The sequence below is a fragment of the Nicotiana tomentosiformis genome, chromosome 6 (assembly GCF_000390325.3).
Source record: "Nicotiana tomentosiformis chromosome 6, ASM39032v3, whole genome shotgun sequence".
Classification (NCBI taxonomy): domain Eukaryota; kingdom Viridiplantae; phylum Streptophyta; class Magnoliopsida; order Solanales; family Solanaceae; genus Nicotiana; species Nicotiana tomentosiformis.
In genome coordinates, this window is record NC_090817.1 from 147,214,728 (window position 1) to 147,228,514 (window position 13,787).

General features: G+C 36.9%; 1 non-coding gene across 1 annotated transcript; it reads right to left on the reverse strand.

Moving 5' to 3' along the window:
• Positions 1-9,016: 9,016 nt before the first annotated feature.
• LOC117280033 (small nucleolar RNA R71) lies at positions 9,017-9,123 on the reverse strand. Its single transcript, XR_004510491.1, has one exon. It is a non-coding gene; the product is annotated as a small nucleolar RNA R71 (small nucleolar RNA).
• Positions 9,124-13,787: the final 4,664 nt, after the last annotated feature.

Here is a 13,787-nt window from a genome sequence, read left to right on the forward strand (position 1 = left end):
GAGGACGTACGACCCGATCCAAATATATATAATAATATACTGTACACTGCCGAGGGTGGAACGGCCCAAACCATATAATATATCAATAAATCTTGCCGAGGCGAATATCCCGCTCCCATGAGAGTAGTGAAAGTTTACCCCGCTCGCCGAATATATTTGTGAAGCGGTTGAACATATAATTTCTCAATTCATTGTAGTATTTCTCAATTCCTTTCAAAAAAAAATTAAGAAGTTCAACTAGGGGCTTTAAATATTGAGACCTTCAACTTCCTCTTTCATCCAACAACTAGTAAGCATAAACAAGCAACGGTATCAACAAAGCATGGTGTAAGCCTAAATTTACCCGGACATAAGCATGAATAGTAGCTACGCATGAACTCTCGTCACATCGTGCGTACGTAGCCCCCACAAATAGAGGTATATATTGATTAAGTTCGCATATGGGATTAATTCCTTCTTACAAGGTTATAAAAGAGACTTACCTCATCTCAAAGTCTACTTTCCAGTTCAAGAATGCGCTTACACCCTCAAGTCGGTGTCGAGTCAATACAAACTAATCAAATAATAAACAAACTAATAAATACGTGCTCAAGAGTTTGTATTCCAACTATTAAAGAGGTTACCCAACCCTAAATGCAAGATTCTAAAAATTTAGCCCCGGGCCCACGTGCCCGGATTCCGGAAATGTTCGAAGAAAGTTGTTACCCATAACCTTAGAAACATAAATATATGATTTTCACTAAGTTCCATAACCAGTTTCGTGGTAAAATCCCATTTTTAATAAACTCTAGGTTTTTCATCTAAACCCATGATTTCTACAAATTTTTATGTTAAAAGCTACCTATAATTTATGTATTAAACTCATATTAAGTAGAAATTACTTACCTCATAAAGTTAGGTCGAAATTCCCTCCTTAAAAGCTCTCAAATCGCCCAAGAATGGATGACATTAAGTCCCGTATTAAATGAACTCTCACTGCCCAACGACTTTCGCACCTGCGGTGCTTTGGGCCACATCTGCGGTCCCACGCCTGCGGCAAATCCCTCGCAGGTGCGCCTTTCCCTCACTTGGCCAGGCTCCGCATTTGCGGATAAGGAGGGCCGCTTCTGCGAGCCTAGCCGCACCTACGACCATGGCTCTCGGACCTACGCTCATGCAGGTGCGCCCAATCTTCCGCATCTACGGATTCTGGGCTGCCCGCCATTTCTCGCTTCTGCGGCTCGTGGCTCGCACCTGCGGCTGACCAAGCGCAGGTGTGATTATGATAGATTTGAGAGCTTCGGCTGTTGCTCCAAGCTCCCAACTTGGTCCGAACCTCCTCCGATTGACACTCGGGCCCCCCGAGGCCCCCCGAATATATCAACAAGTTTAGAATCATATAACGGACTCGCTCGAACTCTCGGAACGCCCGAAACAACATTAAAACTAAGAATCGCACCCCAAAACCAATTGAATCAAACTTATGAACTTCCAGTTCTTCTAGTCACTCAAAATACGCCGAAACGTACTTAGACTCCTCGGATTGACACCAAATTTTGCGTGCAAGTTTTAAATTACATTACAGAACTATTTCCGATCTCAAAATTCTATTTGGACCTCGATGACACCAAAACCCGCTCCAAATCAAATTTAAAGAACGTTAAAATTCTTCAAGAACCAACCTTTGATATTAGGCGCCAAAATGCTCCCGGGTCATCCAAATCCCGAACCGAGCATACGCCCAAGTCCGAAATTATCAGACGAAGCTATTGGAATTATCAAATCCCGATTTCAAGGTCGTTTGTTCAAAATATTGACCGAAGTTAAACTTAGCCTTTTACGCCAACTTAAGGAACCAGTTGTTCCGATTTCAATCCGAACCCTTCCAAATCTCAAACTAACCACCCCCGCAAGTCATAAATTAGTAAAAGCACATTCGAGGAGTCTTATTTAGGGGAATAGAGTTCTAGAAAGTAAAATGACCGGTCGGGTCGTTACAACTAGGAACATGATCCAAGGTGCCTCTCCACTCTAGCCGCGGTAGACCTGGAATGGCTAACGTCACCGTCTTGTAATGACAATCAAGGATAGCGTGATAGGGCAAAAACCAGTCCATGCCCAAAATAATATCGAAATCCATCATACTGAGCAATAATAAATCAGCTCTAGTCTCAAAACTACTGATAACAATCAAGCACGACCGATACACGCGGTCAATGATGGATATAAATTATTTATATATATTAATATAAAAATATAATATTTTAAATATAAAACATGTCCAATTTATATTCTATTTTCGCACTTTTCTAACAATTCTTGCAGGAAAAAGAATACTTGAAAAAAGAGGGAAAAAAAACCTAAAGTTCAAGGAAGAAGGATAAATTTGTGGCAACTTCATCTAAGACTACACAAAGTCAAGAGATACAAAGTTATGGCAAATTCTCACCAAAATTTCATGACAAATTGCCATGTCAATTTCTCATCTAGGCCATATGATATATTGATATTATCTTGCAAGTTCTCACCAAGGCCTCGTAGGAATTCTCCTATAAATAGGCATATGTTTGTAGAAGAAAGCATCCCACTTTGTATCCAATTTCCTTTGTAGTTTTCTAAAGTTTCTAAAGAGAAAGAGAAGAGTAATCTTGGTCTCTTTCTCTAGTCTTTTTCTTTGTGGTAAAAAATATTCTTAGTCTTTTGAAAGTATTTTTTAGCTTTTCTTACTTCATAATGGAGTAATTTCTTTTTGTTGGGATAGTTGATGAAGCTTGATATAATTATAATACCATCTCAATTTCAATACATTCTTGGCTTGAAACTCTATTTACATTTCATACTGTGCTGGAATGATGATTTTAATCATTATTATCGCATCTACATATTTTATATCTAAGTTATTCTTATATTAATTTTATAATTTTCACGAAGCAAAATTAATATATAATAGCTGATGAATAGAATATTAGAGTGAGAGTAATTTTTAGTAAGATTATTATTTCAAGTCTGTAATCTTGCTTTCTTCAGTTTTAATTCTCACGGAGAAATTGTTGAGAAATTGTTGAAGGTAAGACTAATGATTTTCTAGTAAAAAGATTCTCACGAAGTTTTCACTGCGCTTGAGCACAATTCAGGCAAGATTTTTCAGTTTAATCGTCACTAGTTTTAAATTAATTAATTAATATTATTTATTTATTTCTTAGTATAAAAATATAGTTGTATTAGCAATAAGCAATTATTCTTTAGAGAAATACGTATAAAACAGAGGTTTTAAGTAATGATATATTAAGTGAATTCAACGATTCCCAACTCTTTTTAAATATAAACTTTTCGGAAGAAATTTGTCTTAATTTATAATTCCAAACACACCTTTCATCAATTTGATTCTCTCAAATAGTAGTCAAAATATTACAAATATGTAGCTTAGATTCTCCAATCTCTGTGGGATGATATCATAAACTATACTAGAATTTGACAGAGTACGAGCAGAAAATCCTATACACATTAGCTTCGTCAAATTTTTGGCGCCGTTGCCGGAGATTGGCACACGTTTACTTCAAATTAAATATTTTATTACTAATTTGAGAATTTATTATTATTATTATTATTGTTAATTTTCTTTCATAATTTTATCTCCTAAATACTACTATCATAACTGCTACTATTATTAGGAGCATTTTTATATAATATTGTAAAAAAAAAAAAATCCCTCATAATCAGTACTTTAACCTACCTTATTTTATATCTTATTATTATATTATTGTTGTCAGTACTAACATCTATATAGTAGTATAATATAGTAGTTTTGTGATTCACAATCTCACTATTTCTGTATTCGTCGTTTTCTTTGGTATATTTTATTATTTTTGTTATTATTATAATTGGAAGTACTTGTTTTTACTATTTTAGTACTAAAAGTATCCTTTGTACTATTCATATTACTATTACTATAACTATTACTTGTACTATGTTTGTGTAGAATAATATTTTATTGTTTCAATCTTTTTAATTGACAGTACTTCAATCCTTCACCGTGCTTGATTTATTAATGAAGCCCTTTTTATATTTTATAAATTTGTTAAACTACTACTATACTTTTACTTACGAATCATTGCACTTTCTTTCCAATCACTATTATTTATTTATTTTCATATAATATAATTAGTATTATATTATTTCTGTTAGTTACAACTTACTGTTTTAGTTAATTATAATATTAGCGTACTATTTTTATTTTAAATTACCTATTACTACTTTAGGAATTATCTTTATTTTACTTTAGTTTCAGATAGTTTACGACGTGCTCTTCTACAAAAGAGTTGGCCAATTACGATTCTGAAATTGAAAAAACTTTACGATTGTGCAGGAAAGGACAAATATCGTCTCAAAGCATAACTTTTAATAGAATAGAACACCAATTAGAAGATGATAACAATCCACTAGAAATTCTACCACCAGCTCATGTAGAGCAGCAGTTTGATGAAGTAGTGCCAAGACCAGCAAATAGAATCTTAAGGGATTATGCTAGACCTGATCTCTTTAACTGTGAATTTAGTGTCAGAAAAACCTCAGTGGCAGCCAACAACTTTGAAATCAGGACATGTCTTATTCAAACAATTCAACAATCTTGCAACTTTACTAGTGATCTAAGTGAAGATCCACAAAGTCATTTAATTGACTTTTTAGAATTGGTTGAAACTGCTAAGTATAATGGAGTACCCCCTAAAGCAATTAAGTTAAGGCTATTTCCTTTTTCTTTAAAAGGAGAGGCCAAGACTTGGTTACGAAGTTTGCCGCAAGGGTCTATTACCACATGGGACCAAATGACTCAGAAATTCTTAAATAAATATTTTTTCCTGCTAAATGTCACGACCCAAAGTCCCAACCTGTCGTGATGGCGCCTATCTTGATACTAGGCAAGCCGATAATCTCGATAAACCACAATTTCTCTTAAGTTTGAAAATATAATAATTTAATACAATACAAAATTCCATAAATACTGACACGAACACTATCCAAAACATGGTGAAGAGGAAGGAAATTTCAACCAACTCCTCAAATTTCGTGAAGCTGTAGGCGCATGTGCATAATTGTAGAGGAAGGAAATTAATGAATCAGATAAAGTATCATAGAAATAAAATTCCCACACACGGCACATACGACTCACGTGCCAATAATATGAATCGCCTGGCATGGTCACATGCCTCCAATCCCAGCATATCATATAGGAGTAATTAAATAAGTACACTTGTATATGATAATAAAATAAGATTCCCATGCTCCTGGACTGGTATAAATAACACGCCATAGTTTAAGCATGTGCAAATTCTACTATCACACTTCAAATCGGGCAATTTAACACAGAAATAGTAACTACCCTGTTTGTTCAAGGAACTTAGCGTCTTTGTAACCTCAAATATAGCCCATATAGTTTTCAACAAAGGTATGAACATGAGAAACGTTAAAACTTTACGCTTAACAGTCAACTCTAGGCATATCATAGCCTAATCTTTCGAGTATCAATACATGCCCTGATGCTCGCATATTGGCTTAAACCTCACATATATGCACACTTATAGGGCATAGCTATCATAAATAATTAACGCAACTAGTGCCTCCATTGAGTTTAAAGAAAATACTCATCTCAAACCGGCCGTAACCCCAAACAATATACTTCTGAGAACTCCCAGTCTCCAAATTCATCAAACACATGAATCATCGTAACTGATCTCAACTCCAGCACTAGAATGACTAACACATCTTCCATTCACGATCTTCCCATAAGGAATACTTTTATAATTCTTCCGTGCCACATAATAATAATTTGAATATCAGTAGTCTATCAACCAGGTGAGTACTGTAATACCAATGAACATCCGTAAGTTAAAACACAATGCACCTTTTGAAATGCGCACCCTTCTCAGGGATTATCGAGCAGTTATAACATTAATCTAATTATCTAAAATTGACCATTCTGTCCCAAATTCGTGATCTTCCTTTTAAGAATGAACTGCGACCTTGTACATGTAAATCTTAATCCTGCGCCATATACCACATCTATCATGTCATCATGTGACAAGCACAAGAATCTCATTATCAACTTTGGGTAACCAGCAAATTACATACCCAGTCATTTAGTAACCTTCATCTTGCTTCCTTCTAGGAGGAATTCATAATACACAACATGTTCCCTACACCGATAAAATATATCTGGTTCAACCCATGGTAGAAACCATTAAGAACACTTTGAAATCCATTTGCACATAACCAAGCTATCAGAACTAAATCCCTATAACTCTACCAAGCCACACAAGTTGCCAAATCTGAGAGTATTTCCACAAAACACCCGTAAAGCCTCGCCTCATCATAAGAACTAAAAGAACCGAGCATACCATTACCATATTGATCCAGCATGTTACCCATTTGTCCTATTTCCTCCGAGTTTCTTCTGGATTATTCTCAAGTTACCATTTCTCCTTGTCAGAACACCACTACTTTATCCAAAGCTCACTACAAGACATCCTAACATAAAACTACACCGCCCTAAGGCCCATAAGCCATTGTATTCTTCTTAAGCACCTCCATAAATATCACGACTGTAACACTCACTCTGAAAATACCTTATGCAAATTTAAAATTGTTCCTCTTTCCTTTTTTATACTGAAATATAGAATTCATAGTCAAACAGAATTACCGCACGTCCCGATACCATCCAACGTAAGTAACCAATTTTAGTGATATACAAATTCGAAAAATTTTCAATTTCCACATATACATTTTGAATCCATTAAAACCCTCTCGAGAATCATCCACTCTGCTCAAATCTAATTTACTCCGCCCCAAACGAGCCAAAAGATATGTGCTCCTTTAGCACGATCAACACTCAAAGAAGTAACCTTGCCTTAACACGACCAATCGAATTCATACTTCGTGCGCACTACATCCTTCAAGTTAACAACTTAATCATTCCATAATTTTCATATTTTCATAAAGTTCAATGTAACCCGTATCCAGGAATTTACTTACCCGAGTCATCCTCGATCTCCGCCTCTGTAAGTCATAACTAACCCACAAGTATGCCTCAAACCAAAACTAAAATTTAACATATATCCATGAAATTGAATTTTCAATGGCAGACTCCCTCACTTGGCTCAAAGCCATAGAACAAAACACTCGATAACTCATAATACCCATACTTCATTACTGCCATAATACTGAAGTTAGTTCAACAAAAATGCTTCTCAAGCTTATGCAACACCCACCATAAAATACCTCAATCACCCGCTAAGTTAGCATTTATTCTCGCAATAATCAAGTCAAATTTTCTCAACCCGATTCAAATTCAAATCTCAACACATACACTCCGTTGATAGAAAAGAAACTCCCTATTCACATCATAAGGAACACACACACCTACATAGATTACTGTGCAGGAGATAATCCACCTACTTAGTCTCAAATTGGCATCTTGTTATACCCTTTCGCAGCCACAATTACTATAAAATCACTTAATCTTTCTGAGTCCAAACTCATTAACCAGACACGAGAATTTAATTTGCCCCTAAATTTAACAACGTGAAAGATCTTTCAAAACATTCACACTCGAGATTGTACGTCACATCAAAATGAAAATAAAGCACCCAATGGGATATTACCGGAAACACTTATCGTCACATCCAAATCGTCTTAACACATCCCGCAGTTACATCATATTCATCACAAAGCCATTCCACCACTCATCGAGCCACAAATTCCACTCGTAGGGATATTACCGGACATATGAGTCCAAATGTACAGGTTACAACTGAAGCTACCGAGCCTAAGATGCCGTCTAAACCTGACCTCAAGTCCTCCAGACTAGCCCATCACCAAAACACAGAATACACATCTTAAACCTCATTCATAGAATCACAAACCGGCGATGCACAGCTGATACCGAGCGCTCATGTGTGCATACGAATGCGTGGAAGGAATTTAAAGAGTTATGTTTCAAGCTGAATCAATTCCACATGATAGAATACAAGAAAGTAAAATTTTTCTAAGGGGTCGGCAACCTCTCGAAGATAAGTACAGACGTCTTCATACCGATCCGCAAGACTCTACTAAACCTGCTAATGACTCGTGAGACCTATGTTACCTAGAGCTCTGATACCAACTTGTCACGACCCAAAATCCCAACCTGTCGTGATGGCGCCTATCTCGATACTAGGCAAGCTGATTATCTCGATAAACCACAATTTCTCTTAAGTTTGAAAATACAATAATTTAATACAATACAAAATTTCATAAATACTAACACGAACACTCCCCATAACCTGGTGTCACTGAGTACATGAGCATCTAATATGAATATAAATTTAAAAATACGGTCTAAATATGGTCCGAAACCACCTCGAAACTCACCCGAGCCCCTCGGGACCTTAACCAAATATACCAACAACTCCTAAAACATCATACGAATTTAGTCGAAGCCTCGAATCATATCAAAAAATGCTAAAATCATGAATCACGCCTCAGTTCAAGCCTAATGAACTTTGAACTTTCAAATTCTATATCTTGTGCCGAAATACATCAAATCAATCCGGAATGACTTTAAATTTTGCACACAAGTCATAAATGATATAACGAAGCTATTCCAATTTCCAGAATCGGATTCTGACCTCGATATCAAAAAGTCACCCCCCGGTCAAACTTCCCAAAATTCAACTTTCGACATTTCAAGCCTAATTCCACTACACACCTCCAAATAATTTTTCGGACACGCTTCTAAGTCCAAAATCACTATACAAAGCTATTGGAATCATCAGAATTAAATTCTGAGGTCGTTTACATATAAGTCAATATTCAGTCAACTATTTTAACTTCAGCTTCCAACAAGAAAATTCATTCTTCCAAGCTAACTCCGAAATACCTTAAAACTAAAACTGACAATTCACACAAGTTATATTACCTTGTAGGAAGTTATTCAAGACTTCAAATAGTTGAAAGGAACGTAAATGCTCAAAACGACCGGTCGGGTCGTTACACTAAAACAACAAAATTAAGACAAGATATATCTAACTTCTTGTAGAGTGACACTGAGTCAGTTTATCAAGCTTGGGAAATATTAAAAGCATTATTAAGGAAATGTCCACACCATGACATTCCTGACCATATGCAGTTGTACATTTTCTATCATGGGTTAAAACCTTCTTCTAGAAATGTAATAGATGCAGCTGCATGAGGTTCCATAATAGGAAAGACCATATAAGAATCATTGCAATTGCTTAATGAAATTTCTGAAAATGCCATCCAGTGGCCATCTGAGCGTGTAATCATCAAGAAGGCTGCTACGGTAAATCATGTGGATGCTTTAAATACACTCACATAACAGATTATTTTTTTGGCACAAAAGTTTGAATCTTCTCAGGTAAATACACAACAACCAAGCCAGTCTGAGGCTTGTGACATGTGTGGAGGAAACCATCTAAACCACGAATGTCAAGCAACCAATCAAAATGATGAACCTGTCAATATCATCGGATACAAGCCATATCCTTTTGGAAGTCCATTAGCACAAAAACATCCAGGGTTTCAATGGAGCAATGCAAATGGTGCTGAAAACTCTCAAAGCTACCAAAAGCAACAGGTACAGAGTCCACCCGGATATCAAAATCAAAATCTTGGACAACAAATATTCAGGCCTTATCAGCAAGCAACTCCATATCAGCAAAGGCCTCAACAAGGCCATCCAAGTCTTGCTGACCTTTTATATAAGTACATTAAGGTTACTGATGAAAAAATAAAAAGTCAAAATTCAGCCCTAAAAACCCTTGAAATTCAATTAAGCCAATTGGCAACTCTTGTGTCTGTACCAAGCAATACAGAGAAAAATCCAAAAGAACACCTTAAGGCCATTGCCTTACGGTCATGTACGACTCTTGATGAACCCTATGCAAACAAACAAAAAAAAGAATCAATCAGAACAACAAGTAGACAAGGGTGAGAATGTTGAGACACCCTTTCAACCATCAGAAGAGAAAGAATCCAAGAAAAGAGAAGAAAAAATACTAAAAATTTGACTTATTTCCCTGTTACAATTCCTTTTTCACAAGAAATGAAGAGAGAAAATATCACGACCCAAAATCTCACCCGTCGTGATGGCGCCTATATCATTACTAGGTAAGCCGACAATCTTAATAAATCACCATATATTTTAAGTTTGAAAACATAATATTTAAATTCAGCGGAAGAAATCAATTACATATTTAAACACTCCCAAAACCCGATATCACTGAGTACATGAGCATCTAATATGAGTACAAAGTATGATTGACAAAACACTGTCTGAAAGTATAGAACAGTACAATAACTGAAAGAAAGGGAGCCAAGGTCAGCGGATTCCAGACAACTACCTTGATAGTCTCCAACTGATAGCACTCTGAGATCTAACGGTCGCCGTAATCCAAAAGCACTTGGATCTGCACACGAGGTGCAGAATGTAGTATGAGTACAATCAACTCAATAAGTAACAAGACTAACCTTTGGACTGAAAGTAGTGGCGAGCTCCGCAGGTACAGTCCAATATAAATAATAACAATACAGAAATGTAGGCATGCTTTCAAGTTCAACAGTTACTTTCAGTACAAATAAAACAGATCAATTCTGAACAATACGAGGAATATGACATCCTTGTATGTACATGCCAATGTACATACTGTATGTGATGCGCCTTAGTGAAAACTCCATGTACTCACAATCTAAAATACTCAATCACTCAGTACTATATATGGCCAATCCATCCCAGGGAAAATCCATCCCAAATATATATGTATATCCATCAACTGACAGTCAGTCACTCAGTACTGTATAAGGCCAATCCAACCCAGGGGAAGATCCATCCCCAAATATTAATGATTCGGACAAGATCCATGTCTAGGGAAAATCCATCCCACAATATAAATTCTTCGGGCAAGATCCATCCCTCAATATAAATGCTTCGAGCAAGATCCATGCCCAAGGAAGATCCATCCCTCAATATTAATGCTTCGGGAAAGATCCATACCCAGGGAAGATCCATCCCTCAATATAAATACTTTGAGCAAGATCCATGCCCAGGGAAGATCCATCCCTCAATATAAATGATTCGGGCAAGATCCATGCCCAGGGAAGATCCATCCCTCAATATAAATGCTTCAGACAAGATCCATGCCCATGGAATATCCATCCCTTAATATAAATGCTTCGAACAAGATCCATGTCTAGGGAAGAGCCATCCCTCAATATAAATCAACCGCGCTCGTTGGGGGTGTGTGCAGACTCTGGAGAGGCTCCTTCAGCCTAAGCGCTATAAATCAACCGCGCTCACTAGGGTTGTGTGCAGGCTCTGGAGGGGTTCCTTCAGCCCAAGCACTATATAAAGCTAATATGGCCTACTGCGGCGTGCAGTACGATCCCATAATAATAATAAAGCCTATAAGGCCTGCTGCTGGCGGCCAACCCCGATCCATATACATAAAGCCAATATGACCTGCTGCGGTGTGCAGCTCGATCCCATAAATATCCTCACAATTAGGTTCTCAGCCTCACTCAGTCTCATGGGTTCAAAATGTCATGAAAATCAGCCCAAAATGATAATATGATGTATCAATAAATAACAACATAGACTGAGATATGATATGAAATGAATGAACATGGCTGATTATGGAATTACAATTTAAAACAATTAATTCAACAGCAACTCGACCCCATGGGTCCCAAAATATTGGCACGTATCCTAAACATGATCTTTAATAGGAGTCTCAACTAAATATCTCTGACACATGGAGGATACACGGATAATAACATGATTCTTTAATTTTTCAACTCCACAGAATTTATTCAAGTCACAATTTCTATGGTGCACGTCCACACGCTCGTTAACTATCGCGTGCGTCACCTCCAAGCAATTTATATAACACCAAATTCGGGGATTCATACTCTCAGAACCAAGTTTAGAAGTGTTACTTATCTCAATCCGAGTAAAACTCTACTCCAAAATACCTTTGCCTCTCAAATCGATCTCCAAACATCCCGAATCTAGCCACAAGCAGTATAATACAATCAATATAGGCTAAAGAAATTAATTCCAGAAGAAAATACAAAATTATAACAAAAAATTTGAAATCGGCTCAAACCCGGCCTCCGGGCTAATGTCTCGAAATCCAACAAAAGTCACAAAACCCGAAAGCCCATTCGCTCACGGGTCTAACCATACCAAATTTACTCAAATCCGATAACAAGATCCCATTCAAAACCTCAAAATTTAGCCCAGGAACTCTTCCTCATTTTCCCCAAACTTCAATCTCAAAACACTAATTAAATGATGAAAACAATCGCCTCTCCTCAAGCTCCAATTTGTCAAAATGGAAAAATGGGACGAACCCCCCTGTTTTATAACTTAAAGTTTCCGTCCAGGCCTGACCTCGATTTTCATCACCCCGATTTTCATGACCTCGATTTCCTGGCCTCGATTTTCATGACCCCGATTATCATGACCTCGATTTTCTGGCCTCGATTTTCATGACCCCGATTTTCATGACCTCGATTTTCTAGCCTCGATTTTTATGACCTCGGTTTTCATGACCTCGATTTTCATGACCCCGATTCTCATGACCTCGATTTTTATTACCTCAATTTTCATGACCACGATTTTGACAGATGAAGGAAAAAACCAGATCAGCCAAAAATCAGCAAACTCAACTTCAGCAGTCTCCCAATGTCACGACCCAAAATCCTAACTTATCGTGATGGCGCCGGACACCGCTGTCAGACAAGCCAAAAATAACTACTTAATTTGGCTCTCATTTTAATATTTGTGAAATCATATTTCCTTCAAATAAAAGGTAAAATATGGATTTTATAGAGTAAATAATAATATCTTTAACAATTTCAATACAGGACAACCATAATCACCCCAAAACCTGGTGTCACAAGTGCATGAGCATCAACTAGGAATGTAAAATAAAATACTACATCTGTCCAGAATACAAATTTGGACAGGAGAAATATAAATACTCGGAAGGAGACTCTGCTGGCTGCGGATCCTAGTATAGAGTGCAGCTCTCCTGAGTCCCCGCAATAATCGTGTCTCTGCGCCCACAAGGCCACTAGACATATATGTACCTACACAAAAATGTGCATCAAGTGTAGCATGAGTACGTAAATCAACGCGTACCCAGTAAGTATCTCGCCTAACCTCGAAGAAGTAGTGAGTATGGGTCGGTTCCGACACTTACTATGGGCTATAAATAAAATGCCAATGATATAATTAAGCATGGATTACGTAGAACGGTTGCAAGCTCAATATCATGAAATAAGTAAAACAATTCTTTTGTTAATAAGATATTTCCAAATTTATTGTTCATCGTTTATCATCTCAGGCCAATGAAGCAATATCAATTATCATAAATTCCAAAGCAAACAATTCAATCATGCGCAAATCATGCCGAGGTTGTACAACCCGATCCAACATAAAAATAAACAGTGCACTGCCGAAGGTCGAACGACACGAACCATAGATGCATCTATTAATCTGTAGAGGCGAACAACCCGCTCCCATGAGAGTAGCGGAAATTTACCCCATTCGCGGAATATATTTGCGACGCGGTTGCACATAGATTTCTTAAGTTATTATAATATTCTTAAATTCTTTTTCAAAAATATGAAATTCAATGAAAACTTTCAAGTCTCGAAATCCTCAACTTCAATTCTTTTCAAGGCATTTAATAAGCATACTCGATCTCAATTCTTTTCAAGGCAATAAAAATGTAATCAAATAACGGTATCAA